Source organism: Sciurus carolinensis, chromosome 9 (assembly GCF_902686445.1).
Source record: "Sciurus carolinensis chromosome 9, mSciCar1.2, whole genome shotgun sequence".
Lineage (NCBI taxonomy): Eukaryota > Metazoa > Chordata > Mammalia > Rodentia > Sciuridae > Sciurus > Sciurus carolinensis.
This window is the reverse complement of record NC_062221.1, coordinates 10,646,091-10,672,483: the sequence shown is the minus strand read 5'-3', so window position 1 is coordinate 10,672,483 and position 26,393 is coordinate 10,646,091.

The following is a 26,393-nucleotide window of genomic DNA, read 5'->3' as shown; positions in this document are numbered from 1 at the left end:
TGTAAAAACTTTCTTTTATAGCTTCTGTATTTTGGGATAAACTTAGAATAAAATTAGACTAAACCAAATTTACCCAACTATATAGATTCAGTATCCATCTAGTCACACTCGCTTAAAATATCTCCTTTGTAATTTTCAAAATCCCTATACGGGAATGTCTCTATTTTTTAAGACATATCCATCTGTCTAAAAATCTTTTTGCAAAGGCAACTTTAAAAATACTTAACAGAAGCATGTGGCTTTAGTCTCACTAATCAGAACATCAAATCTCCCTTTCCTAATAATTCACCTGGTAATAAACAAAGGACCCTTACCCACCCCAAACACACATAGATGCACATTGACAAAAGACTCAGACTAATATTTAAAAAAAATTTTGTAGTTATATATGGATAGAATGCCTTTATTTTGTTTAATTTTATGCAGTGCTAAGGGTGGAACCCAGTACCTCACACATGCTAGGCAAGCGCTCTGCTAGTGAGCTACAGACCCAGCCCTGAGACTAATATTTTGATGAACATGAATCTATTGGAAATGTGTGGAGCATGAATTTGGAATTATGGAAAACTATTCCATATGCTTTTGTAAGCTTTTTTGCTGCTATGACCAAAAAGACCTCACAAGAACAATTTTAGAGGAGGAAGTTTATTTGGGGGCTCATGATTTCAGAGGTCTCAATCCATAGATAACTGGTAACATTTGTCACTCAGAGGTGAGGCAGAGCATCATGGTGGAATAGTGTAGCAGAGGAAAGCAGGTCAGGACATGGCCATCAAAAAGCAGAAAGTGAGCTGGGTTCAACAAGGAAAAAATATGTACCCCAAAAGCATGCCCCCAGGGACCCACCTCCTCCAGCCACCCCTACCTACCTACAGTTACCAGTTGATTTACATCAGTGGATTAGCACAATGATTAAGTTAATGAGCTCATAACCCAATCATTTCACCTCTAAGCTTTCTTGCATTGTCTCACACATGAGCTTTTGGGGTACACTTCACATCCACACCATAGCATCAGGCAACATGATGTGAAGTCAAGTCCAAAGAGCAATAAACTGAGAAAAAAAAGACCAACACCAAATCAACCCATTTACAAAACCACCTACAGTTAATTTTTCTAACTTTTAAAACCTTTGAGTTAAAGAAGCCTACTGAATGTAGGAGGTACATTATTGCCAAATGCATTGTCATTTAAACATGATGAAAATGTGCATTTCTCTTTCTGTTAACCTAGTATTTTAATAGATTGGAAATATGTTGAGTTATTTCTCATTACGCACATTTTTAAAGGAATTCTGTGTGTTTTGGAATGGGCTCATTTTTATCAATATTACAGAATTTTTAGGTTGTAATAGATTAAGATTCTATTTCATTTCACACATTTGTAGCTTGCTAAACATAGTTATAATTTCATCCAAGTGCTGTTTTAGTCCTTCTTCTTTAAAATGTCTGTTTCCTGTCAACCTGATAATGGCAGTTCTCTTCTCATTACAGCCTCAGTTTCTATTCTCTCTTTAGTTTTGGATACACTTTCTACCTCTTTACCTCAATAGTAGGAAGATCCTGTATTTTGGCTATTTCAACTTAATTCTAGGCAAAAATTATGGGAAGTTTCTTTCTTTGAATTAGAGGTTTTACTGCAGATTAGTCAGGTTGCCATTCAACTTCACAGGAGAGGAGGAAGGTGGAAATAAAGTGCGGTTGTGCTTCTGACAGTTGGCAAGCACAGCCATGGAGACATGAATATTTAGACAGTGGCGGGGTCTGACTGCACTCAGCATCTGAGCTTCAGTTCTGTGTGCATGAAAGAAGTTGGATCAGCATCTTCAGTAGCCATGATCGCAGCTTCCTGTCTGCCCGAGGCAGTGGGGATAGCCTGCCTCTTGGTTCCTCTGTTCCAACAATAAATTTATAAACACCTGCTCTCTGTATTAAATGTCTTCCTACTTGAATATGGTAGTTCTTGTTTTCTGCCTTCTTGTGTGAATGATATGCGAGGTTATAGACTCTGACCTTTTAAAAGAGGTTGGGAGATGAGAAAATAATAACATGTTAAATGTGTTCTGGGAAAAGTAACCTGCCATATTGTGAAATCACTGCCATGTTTATATTTCCCAAATTGAATTTCTTTATTTTTTACTGTGAACGTATACAAGCTGTCTGTATATATCATATAAAAAGTTCAAAGACTTCACATACACATATATACACATATATAAATTTGGGGACACTATGAATGTACAATATTATAGTAAAAGAAAAAGTATTTTTATTTTCTATGCAAAATCCTAAGCCACTTATGAAATACATTCTTAATTATAAATAAGTTTCATTATTGAAATGTAACCAAATCAGTTACCTATTTGGTTACCTAATGTAACCAAATAAGTTACCTAATGTAACCAAATCAAACCTATTATTTGTAACTTTTCTTGTTCATAAAATGCATAAAATATGGATAATGGATTAAGTTAAAAAATTGCGTAGTTTTGGAAAGGATTAGTTTTCTCATACAGAAAACATCTGAGCAGAAAACATCCTATGGCAGGCTGCATTTTTTTTTTTTTTCATTTTTCCTTTGTAAAATACCAGAGCAATTTGGAGCTCAGACCTATAAGGAACACTGAATCTGGAGGGAAGGGAATTTTTATTTTTCCTATGTCCTCAAATGTGTAAAATTGTTTGATTATAATCATTCTGTGGTAGACTGAATACTTATTTTTTCAAGATATTCACTTCTTAATCCCTTGAAGTTATTCCTATTATCTTGTTTACCAATGGGACTTTGCTGATGTGAATAAGAGAAGAGTCTTGAAAGGGGAAAATTACTTTGTTTTTATTTGCTGGGACTGCCATAATGAAATATCAGAAGCTGGCTGGTTCCAACAGAACAGCATTGTCTCATGTTGGCTGTGGTGGTTCCTTCGAGAACCATGAGGGAGGGAGGATCTGTTCACGCTGCTCCCTCAGCTTCTGTGTTGCTGGTGATGCTTAGTGTTCCTTGACGTGTAGAAGCATCACATCATCAAGACCCTCATTTTCAACCCTGGGAGCCTCTTGGTTTCTGTGTAACAATCTCCCTTTTTATAAGGATGTCAATAATATTGGGTTAGGAACCACTCTAATGATCCCCTTAATCAATTACATGCCCTTTGATCAATTTTCAAATAAGATCACATCCTGAGGAACTAGGGGTTAAGGACTTCAAAACATAAATTTTGCAGAAATAAAAAATTCAACCCATAATACCCTGGACAATCCTGGTGGATTGTAAATGTAGTGACCTACACTCCTTGTGAGAGGAAAGCATGAAGGTCAGAAGGCATGGTGATGTGATGATGGCAGAGAGAAGGGACGGGGATGCAAAGGAGGGACGAGCCTGGAGTGCAGGTGGCTTCCAGAAACTAGCGAAGGCAGGAAACAGATCACCTCCTGCAGCCTCTGGAAGAAAGCAGAGCTTGTCAACACCTTGACTTTTCTCCAGTGAAACGAATTTCAGAGTGCTGGCCTCCAGAGCTGTGAGACAAAATCTATGTGTTGTTTTAAGCCACTAAATTTCTCACAGTGGCAATAGGAAACTAATGAGATCAATAAATTTTTGTTTTAAATATTGTTATAATAATAGTTTATAGCATGAAAATTTTTAATTGAATGAATGGGAATGAATGTAGCCAGTTTAGGAAAAAAATCATTTCCTGGACCACATGTGTAATTTACTGTGTTCTGCTCAAAGAAGATTTTTCACATTCTCGATGTTATTCTGATTTGCTTTTCCCTCAACTACAAGTTGTATTTCATGTGAGGGTGGTAGCTTTATAAGTATTTAAAGACTTCTACTTAACAATTCCAAGTCTCCTGAATTTTATGTCCAGTTTTTATACTGCATATTCAATTTTCCCTTGATTCTAGTTTTGCAGTCTTTATGTAGAAACATGCTGCATCATTATGTGCATATTGTTATTTGAAATATATATTTAAAGAAATTTAGAAGTGGATCTGGTTAGAATTATGAGTTCAAAGAAGATGAAACAAATTTTTCTATTTAACAATTAGAATGGGGGAACTTTATGTAGAAGGAAATGAGAGGGAGGGGGTTTGAAAAATGGTGGAATGAGACAGACATCATTACTCTATGTACATGTATGATTACACGAATGGTATGAATCTGCATTGTGTACAACCATAGAAATGAAATGATGTACCCCATTTGTGTACAAAGAATCAAAATGCAGTCTGTAAAAAATTAAAAAATAAATAAATAATTTTTAAAAAAGAATTGCAAAAAGAAAAAAATAGGTAAGTGTTAGAAAACCTTTTATTTTATTAATGATATAGTTGGTTAGACATTAACTTTGGAAGTTTTATACAGGAATATTTGATTTAAAATATTTCCTTCAAAAATGTCATTTCAGAGGCTGCAAAGAAACTCTTAGCAAATATGAAAAACATGGATATAATTTCTTTCATCTTATCAGATCATAATGAAATGTAATTAGAAATTAACACAAAAAAATCCTACAGAAAATATATAAGAACATGGAGATGGAACAAGACATGTTTTTAAAGATGAATGGGTGATAGAAAAAATCAGGTGAAAAATTAAACACTTCTTAGACTCAACTAAGTACAGTGATACAATAAACCAGAACTTCTGGGATACTATGAAGGCTATTCTAAGAGGAAAGTTTACTCTTATAAGTGTGTCCATATAAGAAAATCAGAAAGATTCCTAATAACCTAAAATTGTATTTCAAGACCCTTATAAAAGAACAAACCAATTCCAAAATCAGTAGAAGGAAGGAAATAATTAGGTCAGAGTCAAAATCAATGAACTTGAGAATTTAAAAAATAGAAAGTATCAATTAAATGATGAGTTGATTCTTTGAAAAGATAACCAAGCCTGATAAGACCTTAGTCAAACTAATGAAAAGGAAAAGAAAGAAAACCCAAATGAATAAAATTAGAGATGAAAGCACTATAGATATCAAAGAAATTCAGTGAATCATTAGAGACTATTTTGAAAACGTATACTCAAATAAATTGGAAAATCTAGATGAAATGGACACATTCTTAGACCCATACAGTTTGTCAAAATTGAATCAAGAGGAAAGGAAAACCTAAACAGACCAATAATTTATAATGAGATAGAAGCAGTAATAAAAAAACCTTCCAACAACAATAACAACAAAAAAACTAGACTAGTTAGATTCTGAACTGAATTTTCCCAGATTTTACAAAATTAATGCAAATACTCCTCAAATTATTCCATGAACTAGCAAGGGATGGAATACTTCCAAATTCATTCAATGAAGCCAGTATCACACTCATACCAAAACCAGATAAGAACACATCAAGGAAAGAAAACTACAGCCCAATGTCCCTGATGAACTTAGATACAAAAATTCTTAATAAAGTATTAAGAAATCATGTTCAACAATATATCAAGAAGGTTGTCCATTACAACCAAATTGGTTTCATCTCAGAGATGTAAAGTTGACTTAACATACACAAATCTATAAATATAATTCATTGCATAAATAGAATTACAGACAGCAATCACTTAATCATCTAACTAAGTGCAGAGAAGGTCTTTGACAAAATTTAGTACCCATCTGTGATAAAAGCACTGAAGAAACTATGGATAAAAGGAACCTACCTCAACATCATAAAGACTTTATGTGAAAAATAAAAAGCCATCCTCATATTAAGGAGGGACAAAGGAAAGCTTTATTTCTGCTTGTGACTTTACTGTTTCCTCTCTTCTTCTGACTTTGGACTTAAGTTGCCCTTTTTTCACTAATGTTTTTAGGAAAATGTTGACTTTATTCATTTAAAACCTTTCTTATTTTCTAAGGCAAACACTATTCCTCTAACTTTCCCTCCAAGTCTGATTTTAAAAGCATCTCTTACCTTCCACCATGATAGCCATGCAGGATTCTGTGGCTTCTGTCTTCATGTTGTCAGTGACAGAGTGCCCTTTGCCTGTGACTGGAGGTTGGAGGGAACTATTTCTATGGGCAAAGCCCTTGGTGTAAGCAGATGGTGTTCCTGTTTCTCCCTTCAATGCAGGGTGAACGCTACTTCTAAGCCTTCCACCCAGACATTTCTTCTCACCTACAACAGAATGTTTCCCTTTCCTTCTCGAGGGACAGACTGCATCCCCCTCTTGGACACAATGGACCATGTCCTGAAGGGTGTTTCTTGTCTATCTCTGTTGGGTGGAAGGTGCTTAGTGAGAGAAAAGATCTAAGATACTGTTTCCTGACATTAGTCTTGAAAGGGGAACTCTCTGTGATGTCCTGCCTTGCCCCAAGGAGAGCCTGGAAGAGCCATGGAAACAGAATTCGAGTAAGTTCACACTTCACTTTGGTCTGGGGTTGCCAGGAGTTCTAAATTGTCACACTTCTTTATATTTAACTTTTATAATTGTGTTAAATTACCTTTTTTCTGACTGGCATATGGTAGCCATCTCTCTCAAGTGCCCTGCATAAAGCAAAATGGCTTGTGTCCAGCATCTCCCCAGAGGAGTTTATAATCCTTTGGAGTTCAGCTCTGTTGATACCTTTTGACTTGGATTTCTTTCTTTTTTTCTTTTTTTTTACGTTTACATAGGGCAATGATGTTTATTTTTTTCCCTTCCCCCCCACCCCTCCCACCCCTCTTTTCCCTCTATACAGTCCTTCTTTCCTTCATTCTTACCGCTCTCCTTATCCCTAACCCTAAACCTAACCCTAAACCTAATGCTAACCCCTCCCACCCCCCATTATATGTCCTCATCCGCTTATCAGCGAGATCATTCGTCCTTTAGTTTTTTGAGATTGGCTTATCTCACTTAGCATGATATTCTCCAATTTCGTCCATTTGCCTACAAATGCCATAATTTTATCATTCTTCATTGTGGAGTAATATTCCATTGTATATATATGCCACAGTTTCTTTATCCATTCATCAACTGAAGGGCATCTAGGTTGGTTCCACAATCTGGCTATGGTGAATTGAGCAGCAATGAACATTGATGAGGCTGTATCTCTGTAGTATGCTGATTTTAAGTCCTTTGGGTATAGGCCAAGGAGTGGGATAGCTGGGTCAAATGGTGTTTCCATTCCAAGCTTTCTGAGGAATCTCCACACTGCTTTCCAGAGTGGCTGCACTAATTTGCAACCCCACCAGCAATGTATGAGTGTTCCTTTTTCACCACATCCTCGCCAACACCTATTGTTGCTTGTATTCTTGATAATCGCCATTCTAATTGGGGTGAGATGAAATCTTAGGGTAGTTTTGATTTGCATTTCCCTTATTACTAGGGATGTTGAACATTTCTTCATATATCTGTTGATTACTTGTACATCTTCTTCTGTGAAGTGTCTGTTCATTTCCTTAGCCCATTTGTTGATTGGATTATTTGTATTCTTCGTGTAGAGTTTTTTGAGTTCTTTATAGATTCTGGAAATTAGCGCTCTATCTGAGGTATGGTTGGCAAAGATATTCTCCCCCTCTGTAGGCTCTCTCTTCACATTGCTGATAGTTTCCTTTGCTGAGAGAAAGCTTTTTAGTTTGAATCTATCCCAGTTGTTGATTCTTGCTTTTATTTCTTGTTCTATGGGAGTCCTGTTAAGGAAGTCTGATCCTAAGCCAACAAGTTGAAGATTTGGACCTACTTTTTCTTCTATAAGATGCAGGGTCTCTGGTCTGATTCCGAGGTCCTTGATCCATTTTGAGTTGAATTTTGTGTAGGGTGAGAGATAGGGGTTTAATTTCATTCTATTGCATATGGTTTTCCAGTTTTCCCAGCACCATTTGTTGAAGAGGCTATCTTTTCTCCATTGCATATTTTTGGACCCTTTGTCTAGTATGAGAAAATTGTATTTCTTTGGGTTTGTGTCCATGTCCTCTATTCTGTACCATTGATCTACCTGTCTATTTTGGTACCAATACCATGCCGTTTTTGTTACTATTGCTTTGTAGTAGAGTTGAAGATCTGGTATTGCGATACCCTCTGCTTCACTCTTGCTACTGAGGATTGCTTTAGCTATTCTAGGTTTTTTATTCTTCCAGATGAATTTCATAATTGCTTGCTCTATTTCTGCAAGGTACATCATTGGGATTTTAATTGGAATTGCATTGAATCTGTATAGCACTTTAGGTAGTATAGCCATTTTGACAATATTAATTCTGCCTATCCAGGAACATGGGAGATCTTTCCATCTTCTAAGGTTTTCTTGAATTTCTTTCTTTAGTGTTCTGTAGTTCTCATTGTAGAGGTCTTTCACCTCTTTTGTGAGATTGATTCCCAAGTATTTTATTTTTTTCGATGCTATTGTGAATGGGGTAGTTTTCCTAATTTCTCTTTCTGAATATTCATCACTTATGTATAAAAATGCATTGGATTTATGAGCATTGATCTTGTAACCTGCTACTTTACTGAATTCACTTATGAGTTCTAAAAGTTTTCTGGTGGAATTTCCAGGTTCCTCTAAATATATAATCATGTCATCAGCGAACAGGGATAGTTTGAGTTCTTCTTTTTCTATTCATATCCCTTTAATTTCTTTGGTTTGTCTGATTGCTCTGGCTAGAGTCTCAAGGACGATGTTGAATAGAAGCGGTGAAAGAGGGCATCCCTGCCTTGTTCCAGTTTTTAGGGGGAACGCTTTCAGTTTTGCACCATTTAGAATGATATTAGCCATGGGCTTAGCGTAGATTGCCTTTATAATGTTAAGGAATGTTCCCACTACCCCAATTTTTTCTAGTGTTTTGAGCATGATGGGATGCTGTATTTTATCGAATGCTTTTTCTGCATCTGTTGAAGTAATCATGTGATTCTTAACTTTAAGTCTGTTGATATGGTGAATGACATTTATTGATTTCCGAATGTTGAACCAACCTTGCATCCCTGGGATAAAACCCACTTGATCGTGGTGCACTATCTTTTTAATGTATATTTGTATGCCATTTGCTAAAATTTTGTTGAGAATTTTTACGTCGATGTTCATTAAGGATATTGGTCTGAAATTTTCTTTCCTCGATGTGTCTCTGTCTGGTTTAGGTATCAGGGTGATATTGGCTTCATAGAATGAGTTTGGGAGGGTTCCCTCCTCTTCTATTTCATGGAATAGTTTGAGGAGTATTGGAATGAGCTCTTCTTTAAAGGTTTTGTAGAATTCGGCTGAGAACCCATCTGGTCCCGGACTTTTCTTTGTTGGTAGGCTTTTGATGACCTCTTCTATTTCATTGCTTGAAATTGGTTTATTTAAGTTGTGTATGTCCTCCTCGTTCAGTTTAGGTAATTCATATGTCTCTAGAAATTTGTTGATGTCTTCGAGGTTTTCTGTTTTGTTGGAGTATAGATTTTCGAAATAGCTTCTAATTATGTTTTGTATTTCAGTCGTGTCTGTTGTGATGTTTCCTTGTTCATTCCGAATTTTAGTAATTTGAATTTTCTCCCTCTTTCTCTTTGTTAGTGTGGCTAAGGGTTTATCAATTTTATTTATTTTTTCAAAGAACCAACTATTTATTTTGTTAATTTTTCCAATTGTTTCTTTTGTTTCGATTTCATTGATTTCGGCTCTGATTTTAACTATTTCCTGTCTTCTACTACTTTTGGTATTGGTCTGTTCTTCTTTTTCTAGCGCTTTGAGCTGTAGTGTTAAGTCGTAAGTCGTTTATTTGTTGATTTCTACTTCTTTTTTTGAATGCGCCCCATGAAATAAATCTTCCTCTAAGTACCGCTTTCATAGTGTCCCAGAGATTTTGATATGATGTGTCTTTGTCCTCGTTTACTTCTAAGAATTTTTTTATTTCCCTCCTGATGTCTTCTGTTATCCATTCATCATAAAATAGTGTATTATTTAATCTCCAGGTATTGGAGAAGTTTCTGTTTTTTATTCTGTCATTTATTTCTAATTTCAATCCATTATGATCTGATAGAGTACAAGGTAGTATCTCTATCTTCTTGTATTTACTAACAGTAGCTTTGTGGCATAAAATATGGTCTATTTTAGAGAAGGATCCATGTGCTGCTGAGAAGAAAGTGTATTCATTCTTTGTTGGATGGTATATTCTATATATGTCCGTTAAGTCTAAATTGCTGATTGTGTTGTTGAGATCTATAGTTTCTTTATTCAATTTTTGTTTGGATGATCTATCCAGTGGTGAGAGAGGTGTGTTAAAATCGCCTAGTATTATTGTGTTGTGGTCTATTTGATTTCTGGAATTGAGAAGGATTTGTTTGACGTACGTGGATGAGCCAATGTTCGGGGCATAGATATTTATGATTGTTATGTCTTGCTGATTTATGCTTCCCTTAAGCAGCATGTAATGTCCTTCTTTATCCCTTCTGACTAGTTTTGGTTTGAAGTCCACATTATCTGAGATGAGGATGGATACTCCAGTTTTTTTGCTGTGTCCGTGTGCATGGTATGCTTTTCCCCATCCTTTCACCTTTAGTCTATGGGTGTCTCTTTCTATGAGATGAGTCTCTTGCAGGCAGCATATTGTTGGATTTTTCTTTTTAATCCAATCTGCCAGTCTGTGTCTTTTGATTGATGAATTCAGGCCATTGACATTCAGGGTTATTATTGTGATATGATTTGTATTCCCAGTCAATTGACTCATATTTGTTTTTGACATGATTTGGTTTCTCCTTTATTTGGCTATTCCTTTAGGCTAGCACCTCCTGTTGTTGATTTGCATCGTTGTTTTTCATCTCTTCCTCATGGAATATTTTGCTGAGAATGTTCTGTAATGCTGGCTTTCTTTTTGTAAATTCCTTTAGCTTTTGTTTATCATGGAAGGATCTTATTTCATCGTCAAATTTGAAGGTAAGTTTTGCTGGGTATAAGATTCTTGGTTGGCATCCGTTTTCTTTCAGGGCTTGGTATATGTTGTTCCAGGCCCTTCTAGCTTTTAGGGTCTGGATTGAAAAATATGCTGATATTCTTATTAGTTTCCCTCTGAATGTAATTTGATTCTTTTCTCTCGCGGCCTTTAAAATTCTGTCTTTATTTTGTATGTTAGGTATTTTCATAATAATGCGCCTTGGTGTGGGTCTGTTGTAATTTTGTATGTTTGGAGTTCTATAAGCCTCTTGTACTTGGTTTTCCATTTCATTCTTCAGATATAGGAAATTTTCTGTTATTATTTCATTGAATAGATTGTTCATTCCTTTGGTTTGTTTCTCTAAGCCTTCCTCAATCCCAATAATTCTTAAATTTGGCCTTTTCATGATATCCCATAATTCTTGTAGATTCTGTTCATGATTTCTTACCATCTTTTCTGTTTGGCCAACTTTGCTTTCGAGATTAAATAATTTGTCTTCAATGTCTGAGGTTCTGTCTTCCAGGTGCTCCATTCTATTGGTTATGCTTTCTATGGAGTTTTTAACTTGGTTTATTTTTTCCTTCATTTCAAGTATTATTTCAGTTTGTTTTTTTTTTTTTCAGTATCTCTAACTCTTTATTGAAATGATCTCTTGCTTCCTGTATTTGGTCTTTTAACTGTTGATTGGTGCGATCATTTAATGCCTGCATTTGCTCTTTCATCTCCTCCTTCAATGCCTGCATTTGCTCTTTCATCTCCTCATTAGCTTCCCTGATCGTTTTAATTATGTACATTCTGAACTCCCTTTCTGACATTTCTTCTGCTGTGCTGTCATTGGGTTTTATTGATGTAGTATCTAGTTTTGTTTGGGACATTTTCTTCCCTTGTTTTCTCATATTGGTCAGCTGTCAGTGGGACCCTGAGATATTGCAGATTTCCTCTATTGGCTTATAGTGTCCCGGTAGATTTCCAGTGTATCACCTCCCAGCCTTCAGTAGCCTGATGTCTTGGAGGAATCTGATAAAGCAGCGCATCCGAAGAAAACTGCCTCTAGCCCCGTACTGGTTCCATGGTTTGGAACTGGCTCTGTGCGGAAAGGCTCTCACTGTGGGCCTGCACCGTGCAGCTGGCCGTGTGGGAGGAGCCCACTGCCGGAGTGTGGAAGGCTACCTTGGGAAGACTCTAGCTGCCCTGCCCGGCTCCGATAAGCCACCTCTATCTGGGTCTGCCACCCGGGCCGAACTTTACCCAGTGGGCAGACTCACCTGTGGCTCTATTTCAGTCCAAGTCTCTCAATGCCTCCCCTTCTTAACTCCTGAGTTCTGGAGCGACTGGGGGTGCAGTCACCCTCTAGGCCGCCATCTTGGATCGCCCCGTGAAGAGAGCCTGCAGCCGGAGTGGGCAGAGCCGCCTGAAGAGGTCTCTGGCTGCCCTGCCCTGATCCCAGAGGCTGTTTGTGGATCGAAGCTCTCCGTTGGTTCGGGGGCTTGTGGCTGGTTCTATGTAGAAAACCTCTCACTGGGCGGTCTGCTCTGAGAAGCTAGCCTTGAAAGGCACCTCCCACTGCAGGGGTCCAGGCTACTTGGGGAAGTCTCTGGCTGCCCTATCCTGGTCCCTGAATCTGCTTGCGTGCCGGAGTACGCTGTGCTGCGCTGGCTCCGGGACTTGGAGCTTGTTCTGGTCAGAAAGGCTCTCACTAGCGGGCCAGTTCCGTTCTGAGAACCTGGAGAAGCTGGCTGTGTGGGCGGGGCCCACCGCTGGAGTGCGCAGGGCTGCCTGTGGATGACTCTAGCTGCCCTGCCCGGCTCCGATAAACCACCTCTATCTGGGCCTGCCACCTGGGCCGAGCTTTACCCAGTGGGCAGACTCACCTGTGGCTCTATTTCAGTCCGAGTCTCTCAATGCCTCCCCTTCTTAACTCCTGGGTTCTGGAGTGACTGGGGGTGCAGTCTCCCTCTAGGCCACCATCTTGGATCGCCCTGTGAAGAGAGCCTGCAGCCTGAGTGGGCAGAGTCGCCTGAAGAGGTCTCTGGCTGCCCTGCCCTGATCCCAGAGGCTGCTTGCGGATCGAAGCTCTCCGTTGGTTCAGTGGCTTGTGGCTGGTTCTATGTAGAAAGACTCTCACTGGGTGGTCTGCTCCGAGAAGCTAGCCTTGAAAGGCACCTCCCACCACAGGGGTCCAGGCTACTTGGGGAAGTCTCTGGCTGCCCTATCCTGGTCCCTGAATCTGCTTGCCTGCCGGAGTACGCTGCGCTGCACTGGCTCTGGGACTCGGAGCCTGACTTGGATTTCTTAATGACCAAGGAAAAGTTATAATTGTGGAGGTGTTCTGATCTTCCTTTCTAACCACTTTGATTCATTTTTGATTCTCCACCTCTAAACAGCACAAAATACTTGAAAAGCAAAAGATTGACTTCTATAAAGAAATCTCAAGAAATTAAGAGAATAGAGTAAAATAATAAAATAAAAATAATAAACAGGAAAACTTAAAAAGCAGAAAGTTTAATAGCATTAAAATATATGCATAATTCGAATAATCAATAAAACCCGAAGGAGCATGTTCTTTGCAATAGGTAATAAAATGTATAAATTTCTGTTGAGAAAAAAAGACAAAAACCAAAAAAATTCCAATAAAACTAATAAAAAAAATAGAAATACAGGGGCTGTGGAGATAGCTCAGTCGGTAGAGTGCTTGCCTTGAAGCACAAGGCCCTGGGTTCGATCCCCAGCACCCAAAAAAAAAAAAAATAGAAATACAGGTTCTTAAGGTATTAAAAAGAAAAGAAGTCCACTTTATCTGATATGAGGATGGAGATTCCTGCTTTTTCACTAGGTCCATGTGCATGGTTTGTTTTTCCCCACCCTTTCACCTTTCATCTGTGGATGTCTTTTTCTATGAGATGAGTCTCTTGAAGGCAGCATATTATTGGGTCTTTCTTTTTAATCCAATCTGCTAGTCTATGCCTTTGATTATTGAATTTAGGCCATTGACATTCAAGGTTATTATTGAGATATGATTTGTATTCTTGCTCATTTTGACTTATTTTTGGTTTTTTACTTGTCCTTTGATTGTCTTCTCCTTTAGGGTTGTTCCTCCCTTTGCTGACTTGTATTGTTGTTTTTCACTTCCTCCTCATGAAATATTTGCTGAGAATGTTTTGTAGGGCAGGCTTTCTATTTGTAAATTCTTTTAACTTTTGTTTATCATGGAAAGATTTTATTTCATTGTCATATCTGAAGGTTAGTTTTGCTGGGTATAGTATTCTTGGTTGGCATCTGTGTTCTCTCAGATCTTGAAACATATTGTCCCAAGCCATTCTTGCTTTTAGAGTTTGGGCTGAGAAATCTGCTGATATCCATATTGGTTTCCCCTTATATGTAATTGGATGCTTTTCTCTAGCAGCCTTTAAATTCCTATCTTTATTTTGAATGTGAGGTATTTTCATTATAATGTGTCTTGGTGTGGATCTGTTGTAGTTTTGTGCACCTGGTGTTCTATAAGCCTCTTATATTTGATTTTCCATTTCATTTTTCAGGTTTGGGAAATTTTCTGATATTATTTTATTGAACAGGTTTTTCATGCCTTTGGTTTGTATTTCTGTGCCTTCCTCAATCCCAATAATTCTTAAATTTGGTCTTTTCATGATATCCCATAATTCTTGGAGGTTAGAGCCAAAAACATACAATGGACAAAAGATAGCCTGTTCAACAAATGGTGCTGGGAAACTGGATATCCATATGCAGGAAAATGAAATTAAACCTCTACCTCTCACCCTGCACAAACTCAACTCAAAATTGATCAAAGACATAGGAATTAGACCAGAGACACTGCACCTAATAGAATACAAAGTAGGCCCGAATCTTCATTATGTTGGCTTAGGATCAGGCTTCCTCAATAAGACTCCCAAAGCACAAGAATCAAAGCAAGAATCAATAAATGGGATGGACTCAAACTAAAAAGCTTTTTCTCAGCAAAGGATACAATCAAAAATGTGAAGAGAGAGCCTACAGAGTGGGAGAAAATCTTTTCCACATGCACTTCAGATAGAGTACTTATCTCCAAAATTTATAAAGAACTTACAAAACTTTACAACAAAAATACAAAGAACCCACTCAATAAATGGACCAAGGAACTGGACAGACACTTTACAGAAGAAGACATATAGGCAATTAATAAATATATGATAAAGTGTTCAACATCTCTAGTAATTAGAGAAACACAAATTAAAACAACTCCAAGATTTCATCTTACTCCAATTAGAAGGACTATTATCAAGAACACAAACAATAATAGATGTTGGCATGGATGTGGGGAAAAAGGCACACTTTTACATTGCTGTTGGAGCTGCAAATTGGTGCAGTCACTCTGAAAAGTAATATGGAGAATCCTAAGAAATGGACCCACCTTTTGACCCAGTTATCCCACTCCTCGGAGGACCAGAGGACCTAAAATCAGCAAACTACAGTAACACAGCCACATCAATGTCCATAGCAGCTCAGTTCACAATTGCTAGATTGTGGAACCAACATAGATGCCCTTCAACAGATGAATGGATAAAGAAACTCTGGTATATATACACAATGGAATACTATTCAGCCATAAAGAAGAATAATATTATGGCATTTGTAATAAATGGATGAAATTGGAGAATATCATGCTAAGTGAAATAAGCCAAGCCCAAAAAACCAAAGGCTGAATGTTTTCCCTGATAAGTGGAGAATAAAATATAATGGGGGTGGAGGTGGGGAATGAGAGAGTAATGGGGGAACTTTAGAATATGTAGAAGAAAATGAGAGGGAGGGGTGTATGAAAAATGGTGGAATGAGAGAGACATCATTAGCCTATGTATATGTATGATTACATGAATGGTATGAATCTACATTGTGTACAACCATAGAAATGAAATTATGTACCCTAATTTGTACAATGAATCAAAATGCAGTCTGTAAAAAATTAAAAGCTAAAAAAAAAGTGTGCTCGAAGACCAGAACAACAACGAAAAAAGATAATAAAGCTATTATAATAAATAAATTCTTGTTATTTGATGATATCAATTAATTGGATAAATTCCATTAAAAGAAAATGTCAGCAAAATTTATACAAGAAGAGATAGAAAACTTGAATAGTTTTGTAACTAACAAAAACCTTGGAACATTGATTAAAACTTTCACATACACATACCTCCTGTTGCATAAAAAAATAGGTCCAGTTAACTTACTGTTGAACTTTTTAAACTTTCATCAAAGAAATAACATCAAAAGAATAAAGAGAAAATGAATAAATTGCTTCTGTGGCCTATGTTCAGTCTTGTCAAGAAAACTTGGTAATAATTTCAAAGACAGAAAACATAAACCAATGACTATCACGAACAACAATGTAATGAGTCAAAGCAAAATGTTATCGAAAGTATTGAACAATGTATACAAAAAGATAAGACTTCAGGTATAAGATGGGCTTTTCCAGGAAATTTAAGATTAATTGAACATTTGAAAAATTAGCCTCGTATGATTATGTGAATGGTGTGACTCTACATCATGTACAACCAGAGGAATGAAAAATTGTACTCCATTTGTGTACAATGAATGAAAATGCAATCTTCTGTCATGTATAACTAAATAGAACAAATAAAAAAATAAAGAAAAGAAATTAACCTGTATAATTTCCCAGAGTAGCAAATAGGGGAAAAAAATCATGTAATCTTTTCAATAGAGGCAGAAGTAGCACTAGATAAAATCCATTACCTTTTCGTGACTAAAAAAAAAATTCTTTGCAAGTCAAGAGTAAGCTTTAAATAACTTAAATTAATGTTTTATACAAAATATGCTACATAGCATGCTAGTTGGTTATTGGGAATAAGACCAGGACATTGACCCTCAACCAGGTCTATTCTTGAGTGCCCTGGATACCGCAGCCACTGCAGTGGGGCAAGAAGAAAGGCATAAAGCACAGAACAGAAGAAATAAAAGTTGGATTTCTTAATGACCAAAGAAAAGTTGGAATTGTGGAGATTCTCTGATCTATTCACATACCACATGACAGATACAAGAGGAAAGTCTTAAAAGAACATAAATGTTAATTATTAGATTTGAAGATAACCAAACTAGATTGCAGAATTTCAAACACTGATACATTTTCAATAGCATCCAAACAAACATGGAAATAAAACCAAGAGATTATTTAGAGAAATTAAAGCTTATCTGAAGAAATGGAGCAGTATATAATCTGATGGAATTGGAAAATTTAATGGTTATTTTTTTTTCCACATTATTATATAAAACTAAGAGGTGGATGCAATGCATCATGATATGGGTAAGTCATAATAGCCATTATTGGTAATTTTAATGCTAGGAAAATAATAATAGCAAATATTGCAGGACTATAATGTAAATATGTTATATATTCAGCATAACGATTAATTTAAAAGAGAGTCCACACGAATCATTCAGTCAGAGGTGAATGGAAAAATACTTTTTAAAACTTGAAAGAAACAAAACAACCTACTGAAAAATAGAAAAACTCATTATAGGCATTCAAAAAAAAAAAAAAAAAAACTGGCCAATCTTATGTAGTTGGAAAACATGTGTTATGGTTTGGAAGTGAGGTATCCCCCAAAAACCCATGTGTGAGACAAGGCAACAAGGTTCAGAGGAGACATGATTGGGTTGTGAGAGTCTTAACCCAATCAGTGAATTAATCCCCTGATAAGGATTAACTGAGTGGTAACTGAAATGGTAGGATATGACTGAAGGAGGTGGGAATTGGGGCATAGCTTTAGGGTATATATTTGTTTCTGGCGAGTGGAAATCTCTCTGTCTGCTCTCTGATCATCATGTGAGTTGCTTCCCTTCACCACACTCTTCCACTGTGATGTTCTGTCTCATTCTGAGTCCTGAGGAACGAAACCAGCCTCTTAATGACTGTGACCTCTGAAACTGTGAGCCCCTAAATATACCTTTCCTCCTCTACAGTTGTTCTGGTCAGTTCCTTTAGTCACAGTAGCAAAATAGCTGACTAAAACAACATGCAAAATAAATGTATATGAAGATAAGTTTCCTCCTCACAGCCAAACTTTTATAATATTTAGTATGTGAATAAAAGTATTCACTCCCATAAACTATTTGTGAATTCTTAAGAATGGAAATTTTTTTGCAAGTGATAGGACAGTATTGTTCATGACTTAAAAGATATATAGTGTATACTTCGATCTAGAAATTGTATTAGCCTGAATATGCTATCCTAAATCTTAGAAATGATGACAATTTGTGGTTTTTTTTTTTTTTTTTTTTTTTTTTTTTGGTCAAAAACTTTCAGTAGAGGAGAGAAAGACATATAATCCCTCTGCATGATGCATCCTCAAAGGCGAAGTCACTCCTGTGGTAAAAGAAGACTTCTCACTAAAATTAGGAAGGAGGCAAGGATGCACCAACTTAGCAGAACTGGGTTCATCTGCATGTGTGAATACGCAGCGATCTTTAGGATGTATTAGTGTGTCTTAGTGTTGACACAAGTAGACATATAGGCATTGTGGCAGAATCAGTTTCCCTTTGAAAATTCACATTGCAATGGTAAATTAGGAGATAGGCTGTCTTACTAAAAAGAGATGCTTCACTACTGGAAATTTAAGAAAATGGGAGTATATAGAAAATACAGTAACAGAGCAGAGAGTTGAGTGAGAAAGCCGAGAAGAATGTCTGATTAGTATTTAAGCATACTTTAATTAAAAAATAGTTACTGAGCCAGGAGTTTGAGGCAGGAGAATCACAAGTTCAAGGTCAGCCTCCACAATTTAGCAAGACTTCAGGAACTTAGACTGTTTCGAAGTAAAAAAAAAGTTTAAATAAAAAATAAAAACACTGGGGAGGTAACTCTGTGGTGAAGTGCCCCTGGTTCAATGCTAATACAAATAGAAGCAGAAAAAAAAAAAAAAACCCACAAACATTTACGGGGTACCTGCTGTGTCACCAGATACACAATATACAAAATCCTTCACCTCAAGGAGCTTCCATGGTATGAAATGTAATTATGAGTTTGCTTTTCAATTTAATTTTAAGATTTTATTTATTTATTTAAAATGAACAAAAATGTGTATACTTAAGGGGTACCACGTGATGTCGGGATGTCTGTACACACCTATATATATATGTATATATATAACACGACTCAACCAAGCTCATTAACATGTAGCAATAGGAAAATTATTTTACCATATTACTATTGATCCATTAGACACCCTCACAATGAAACGTCAGCTTTGTGAGAAGTGTCATCTGCAGAAGGTGGAAAGTCTACCCACCAAGAAGATTTCATTTCTGGGGTATATATACCTAGTTTAGAGCCATGATGGTATAGTTCTCAATTTTTTCAGGCTCATTATTCCAAGTTTCAGAGCCTATCAAGAGTAAACCCAATGGCACATTCATGTTAACTAGTCTCATATAAATATCTAAAATCAAACTGCTGGTTTATTAATTTTGAAAGAAGAATAGCTTTCCCAGTGGTTCATACACATACCAAATTGATTGGGTAGTTTTCTTTGCAGTCAGAATTTCTTGGAAGTCAAATCAGGCACAGTGTTGTCTAATTAGTAATAAATCATGAGAAGAGGAATTGCATTGATGTATTACATAGTGGCAACTGAGATTAGAACATAGAGTTAGTCATGCCAATGTGTCTGAAATATGTGGGGGTCACTGGTAGAAAGTGGTTGCGTTTATGTTCATTTAAGAGAAACTTAGTTAGTGAGTATGGAAATCAACATTTAGTGCTCTAATGACAGAGGTTGTCACACACAAAAAAGGAAAATAACTCCTAAAACTTAAAGTTAAGTACTAGTTTGTATGGTGATAGACTTATTAAGGGGTCATGTTTTTGAGCCCTTCTTCTGGAAACAACAGAGCGGGAAGGCTGAGGCTCTTAGGAAGGGAGAGAGGAAGGTCTGTGAGTCCTCTCACACAGGAAGTGGGGCCATACAATAGTCCCGAGTCTACTTTTACTTTTCTTAAAGATGGCTTCAACAATAATAATTGCTGCATCAAAGCAAATGAAAGTACTTCTTAGAGAAAAAATATTTTCTTTATAGTTTTCAAAATAATAGATTTGCTATTGACAAGCATATGAATGCCCAGAGTATGTTTGGCATAATATTTCCATATTTGCTTAATAATAAGGATTTTTTTAAGGTCAAGATATTTAGGGTACTTCTTGCTTAGAAGCCAGTGTTATGTTAGATATAAATCCCTCTAGATATTTGCTTCATGTCTACTCATTTAACATAATGTGAAGGGTTAGATCCTAAGTAGACACAAAAGGTTCCAGGGTAGCATTTTCCAAAGTCATAACAAAATCAAAGATTGTTTATTCTTAACTCCATTAGAAGATGGAGATGTGGTCCCCCAAACATCTGCTTGTAAATGTTCCATATGCCAGTATTATTTCATACATTCATAACTGGAATAGAGGTATTTAAATATTTGGACCAGTTCGAATCAAGAGGTATAGTATCTCAGCCTCCTTATAGGGAGTATGTGCTCCCTATAAGCGACAGCTAACCATAAAAATGAGTGAGTGCTACAGACAATTGGTAAAAGAGGAGGTGAAACAGACCATAGGTGTCACCGAAATAAAATCTGCATATGTATGCATATCTTCTTGGGCTCACTGTGCAAGAGGATCTCAAGAGTGGATAGGCACTGGAAGAATTGCTAATGTGCATGTTCAGTTTTGCCAGGTCCCACCTTATTACTCTAATAATTTCATCTGTTATGGTTTAGATATGAGGTATCCCCCAAGAACTTGTGTGAGACAGTGCACAAAAGTTTAAAGGCAAAATGATTGGGTTGTGAGAGCCTTAACCTAATCAGCACATTAATCCACTGATATGGAGTAACTTGGTGGTAACCGCAGGCAGGAAGGATGTCTTAGAGGTGGTGGATCACTGTGGATGTGCCTTTGGGATTTCTATTTTGCCCCTGGTGAGTGAGGGTTCTCTCTCTGCTTCCTAGTGCCATGTCCTGAGCTGCCCTCTATCTGTCCTGTCCTTCCACCATGATGTTGTGCCTCATCTGGGTGAGCCATCCATGGACTGAGATCTATGAAACTGTGAGACCCAAAATAAACCTTTCTTCCTCTAACATTGTTCTTGTGAGATTTTGGTTACAGTTACCAAAAAGTTGACTAAAACAGCCTTTTCCCTAGCAACACAAGAAAGGTCATTTTTTCACATTGTTGCAAATGTTTAAGATTCAACTTCTGATTCCTACCAACTTGATGGATGTGAAATGATATCTCTCTATTGAAATCAGCATTTCCCAAACACAAATAATAAGCACCTTTTGTTTCTTCTGGCCCATATTCTTTGTTTATTTTTCTATTAGTGAATTTTTCATAAGATATTGAGAAAGGTTCTTGATGAATTAAACTTCTGTAAAAAAGATTCAATAACTGAGTTCAAAGATGACAGAACATTTGGAAAATGTTTGTGGGGAACGCTTCTTCTTCATTGTAGCAGATATTTCTAGTTGGTAACCTGCTGTTCACCATACTCTCACAGAGACAATCACAAGGGTAACTACTAGTTGTCTTCTTGTTATTCATTCTCTGGTTCTCACAAGCAGAACCTGATTTAAATGGAGATAGAAAAGACTTCCACTAAGAATCTATGCTCCCCGGCTCTTTGCAATATGGGTGATTATGTTATCCAATACTGTCCAATAAGATAAAAGTAGGACCTGGTGCTTAGAAATTCTGGAAAAACTCCCGAGGTGGAGTTGGGCTAACCTGGAATGTATTTTAAAACTCGCCCTCCTTCCTTACCTTCCTGCCTGGATCATGGTCTCACTGATAGAAATGATGAGGAATGTGATACTATGACCACAGGGTAGAACCCAGGCTCTGAGGGTGGTGACAAAGACAGACGAAAGAGACTGGAGTTTTAGGTCCTGTGGAGGAGCCGAGTGAGACCTGGACTGTAAACACCAAGAATCCACTTACAAATGTATTAAAAACCCATCGCGTGACATCGCTGTTACATGAGTCTAAGGCAATTTCTGATTCAGAGGATATGAGATTTTTGATATGGTTGGAACAGCAATAAACTCCTAAATCACCAAAAATTATTCCCTAAAGGGAAATTCAAATTAAAACAACATTGAGATTGAGATCAAGAAAACAGTAAACAATAACTGTTAACAAGGATGTGGGATGAAAGGAGTCCTTTACACACTGTGGATGGAAATGTAGATTAGTACAGCCACTATGGAAGTCAGCATGAAGTTCCTCAAAACACTAAAAATGGAACCACTGTACAATCCATCTATTTCAATCCTGGGTGTATATCCAGAGGAAATAAAGGCAGCATACTGTAGAGATACCTGTATAACCAAGTTTCTTGTGGCATAATTTCTATAATCTGAGTTACAGAAACAGCCTGGGGGTCCATCATTGGTTGAATGGATATAGAAAATAAGATGTATATACATAATGGAGTATTATTCAGCTGTATAGTAGAACAAAATCATTTCATCTGCAGGAAATGGATGAATGTGAAAAGAAATAAGCCAGACTCAGAAAGACAAATATCACACATTTTCTCTCACATGTGGAATATGGGTGCGGGGGGAGTTGACATGAGAGTAGCAGGCAGACCATTAGAGAAAAGGAGGTAGATGGAAGGCCATGGGGGAGGTGGGGAGTGGGCATGACCAAAGTGTACTACACTCACGTGTGAACATGCCACAGTGAAGCACATGGTTCTGCATAATTAAGATGCCCTGACAAAAATTATTTTCCAAGGAATTTCTTTTTTCTTGTCTTACATTGTAAATTCAAATAAAATTTCTTCAGGAAAGGATACCTTAAAACATCTTAATTTGGAGTAAATGAAAATAGAGCCCCTTTTGGTAGATATTACCTAATTTCAGGCATATCTGGGTGGTTATTTGGGGAGTTAACCCAAGGACAAGTCCTCTGGGGTCGGGGAGAGGTTGAAAATAGATTGGATGACAAGTCACACCCCAGGGTTGTCAGAGGTGGGAATTTCACAGAAAAGAAAAGAGACAAAAATACAGCTTTCATAAATCCAGTGTCGGGAGGCAGACTAGAGAGAGACCACAGAAGAAACACATAGGGGCTAGTAGATTAAAGGAAGGAAAGGGAGGCCCCAGTGTCCAAGTGCTGGAGGGTCGGCAGAGTCGTGGGTCCTTCTTAGGGAGACTTGCCAGGAAGCCTTTCCTCACAAGTGGATGGTTAAGTGCCTGAGCAAGAGGGGTGACGATCCCCCGGGCGCCCGGGTGTATGTTGAGCACAGGGTCATTAAGGGCCTGGTCCTTAGGAGCAAGGAAGAGTAGGGGCGGGTGAGTGAGGACAGAGGCCGGGCAGTAGGCATAGGGTCCACCTTACGTTGAGTTCTGACTTCTCAGGGTTAAAGAAGACATGGTATATGAAATACCTGGCACATAACTCACCTGTCACCTGGGAAGGTGGATGTTCAACAATGACTTTTACGCTGGATGTGCCAGTATTCCTTGAGCGACTCAGAGAGCAGAGCCTTGGTGGCATGGAAGAGTGTGAAGTAAAGGCGGAGGCCCTTTCTGCATGTGGACTTTAGAAAAGGACATCTCGGGAACAGAGTCCGCTGGGCAGGCCCGCGCTGAGAGCCCAGGGCTGGTGCGCTGAGAGCCCTGTGGCGCCCACGCTGTGCTGGGCCTTGACTTCTCTGGGTCAGCGGGGTCGCACGCCTGCCCCGCAGGACTGTTTCTTACTCATTTTATTTCCAACCCTGAACATCATCCACTGTTCCAAAATAAGAGATATACATTTCTAGCTGTCTCGATTTTTCATGCAAATAGAGTCATTTGAAGTTTCCATTAACTATGTGCGATCGTTTTGCCCATACTCTTTCTGGGAAATTTTCTTTTTTTATTTATTTTTATTTTCACAAACTACATTTTGATTCATTGTACACAAATGGGGTACATCATTTCGTCTCTGTGGTTGTGCACGATGCAGATTCATACCATTCTTGTAATCCTACATGTACACAGGGTATGGGAATATTTTTAAGAATGAAGTGTAGATATCAGAAAGACTTCATGTAATTTTTTTTTTTCATTCAAATAGTGTTTTTTTTTTTTTTTTCCTAAAGAACTATGAGTGAGCTTTCACACATCACACTGATTTCCTGGTTAGTGAATTCATACGTAGACCAAAGCCAGGTGAGAAAACACTGTTCCTGTTCGCCATCACTTCCCCATAGCTGCGGGAAGTCTCTCTTTTTCTTACATGAGGTAGTTATTATCAGACACTGATAATAGTTCCAGTAACCCCTTCTTGAAACGTCATTTAAATTTTAGTGCCACTTTCGGATTCTACAAGCATTTTAAACTCAGGGATGATGTAGCGATTGTAAATTCCCAGGATGTGAGGTTCTTCCTTTCACTCTGATTAATACCTGTGACAGGAAGGATAGAATAAAGAATATTGTACATGCCAGAATTTTATAGTCACTCTGTGTGCCCTGGGGGATGGAAGTTGCAAGGAAGCTCGTATTCCTGCTCTCTTTACACATACGTCCATTAAAAAAAAAAAGTTCAATAGGTCCAGGAAGAAGATTATGGAGTCTGCCAGGTCATGCTGGTGAGGTCCTGCTGAGCTGGGGTAGAGGGTCAGCAGCTCTCCTTGTCATGCTCCAAGGAGGAAGCCTGCTGTGGTTAAAGTATGTGTCCCTATTACACATATATCGTAAAGTACCCCTGTTGATATTGCTAAACCCCTGCCATAAAAAAGTTGTATGTAAACAACACAGCTACATTAACATTTCCATGGCAACCCTAGCATTAAAACTTACCTAATACGACATTAATCCAAGTGGTAGTTTTGCTGTCTTATTTTGTTGTGCTTTTCTTTGTCAAAGACACACATGCGCAATAGGAAGTGTTTGCAAAATCATAATAAACTGCAATGAGAACACAGAGTTCTCTTGTCAATAGTATTGGTCAAAACTTGGCTTTGCTGCTAAGAATGGAGAAACCCAAGTTCCTACAGCCTTCTACCAGCTTGCAGGTATATGTTGACTCCTATACAGAAATTCAATTTTCCTTGAAAACAAACGAACACAAGAACGACCTGTTTTTTTGGTGCACATGTAATGGGTCCATGTAGCTCATTTTAAATTATGTTAACATAAATAAGATTGTCTATTTACAGGGATTTTAATTGAACCTTTATTCTATTTTTGAACATTTATTCTTAATACAGGCAAATGTAAGATGCAGTATTAAATATGAAATACTTTTAAATGGAATCACTATGTAACACAGAGCATGACCTTGACTTATTATAGCAGATGTTTCTGATTCTGGATTCAAGAATCAATATATTTTAACATAACAACAAAGCTCCAGAAAACTGTAATTCTAATAGACCGTCTAAAAATAGGTGGTCGGTATTCATCTTTGCAGATTTTAGTGTGAGAAAAGTATTGCAATTGTAAGATGTCAAAACCATCAGAATAAAATAAATTAACATTAGCTCTACATTTTAAGACGTGTTTATAATTCTATTATTAAATCCGGCCTTTATAAAAGACTACCATCTTGGAATTACCATAATAGTTAAGATTAAATCTGGCTTAGATGGTGGGATTTGTCCTCCCTGGCACATGAACCATTTATTTCTAAAATGAAGCTATTTTATCCCCTGTCATCACACAGCCATAAAAATTGCAGGCAGTCAGAAGCCAGCCATGACTGCCTCACAGACCCACAGCAATGCTTAGTAACAGATTTTCAAAGCAGTTCAAAGAGTCCAGTTTCCATCTGTGTTTGGTGAAGGATGCACAAACCTTGAGGCCATCTGAAAACTCAGCTTCATCTCTAACACTTGGAATAACAAAGGTGTTATTTTTCAAAGCTGCATTCTCCCCTCCTGGGGTGGCTCTGCAGATTCAGTTCAGGGAAAGTGGGAAACTTCAGAGCAGGTATTCTCCTTCTAGACTTTCCCTCCTTCGGGGGGTTCTTTTGAGGGTGTCACAATGGTGGCCTCCTGAACATGGGTTACTGCCAAGAGAGGCCAAGAGTTAATGAACCTTGTAGACAAATCCCTTCAGATTTTCTGAGCAAAATATTCGCATAGAGCCAGCCATCTCCTTTCTCCTAGATTAGGGGTGCTATTTATTCAGGAGAAAGTAGAGGGTGCTCTCTACTCACAATACAATGAGGAACACAGGTAGCTTTTGAAAAGCCAAAGCAGAACATAGCTGGGAAAGGGATGGTTGAACATCCTTGACACTGAAGTGCTAAAGATGATTGCAATAAAACCACACAGTGTATCTATTCATATATATGCATATGCTCTCCTTATTTTTGTTTAGTATCCCATGTATTTGTTGTCTAGAAATTTGGATACAATGTCTTTATAAAGATGAGTTAATAATAAGTTTCCACACACTTAAGACACAGTAGAAACACAGGGGCTGTTCACTCTCTTTCTGTGATACTCCACCGTTGAAACTCAGATGGGAAAAAAAAAAAAAAAAAACAATGTAAACACTTCACTCCTGAGTTCTTTGACATTTTGAG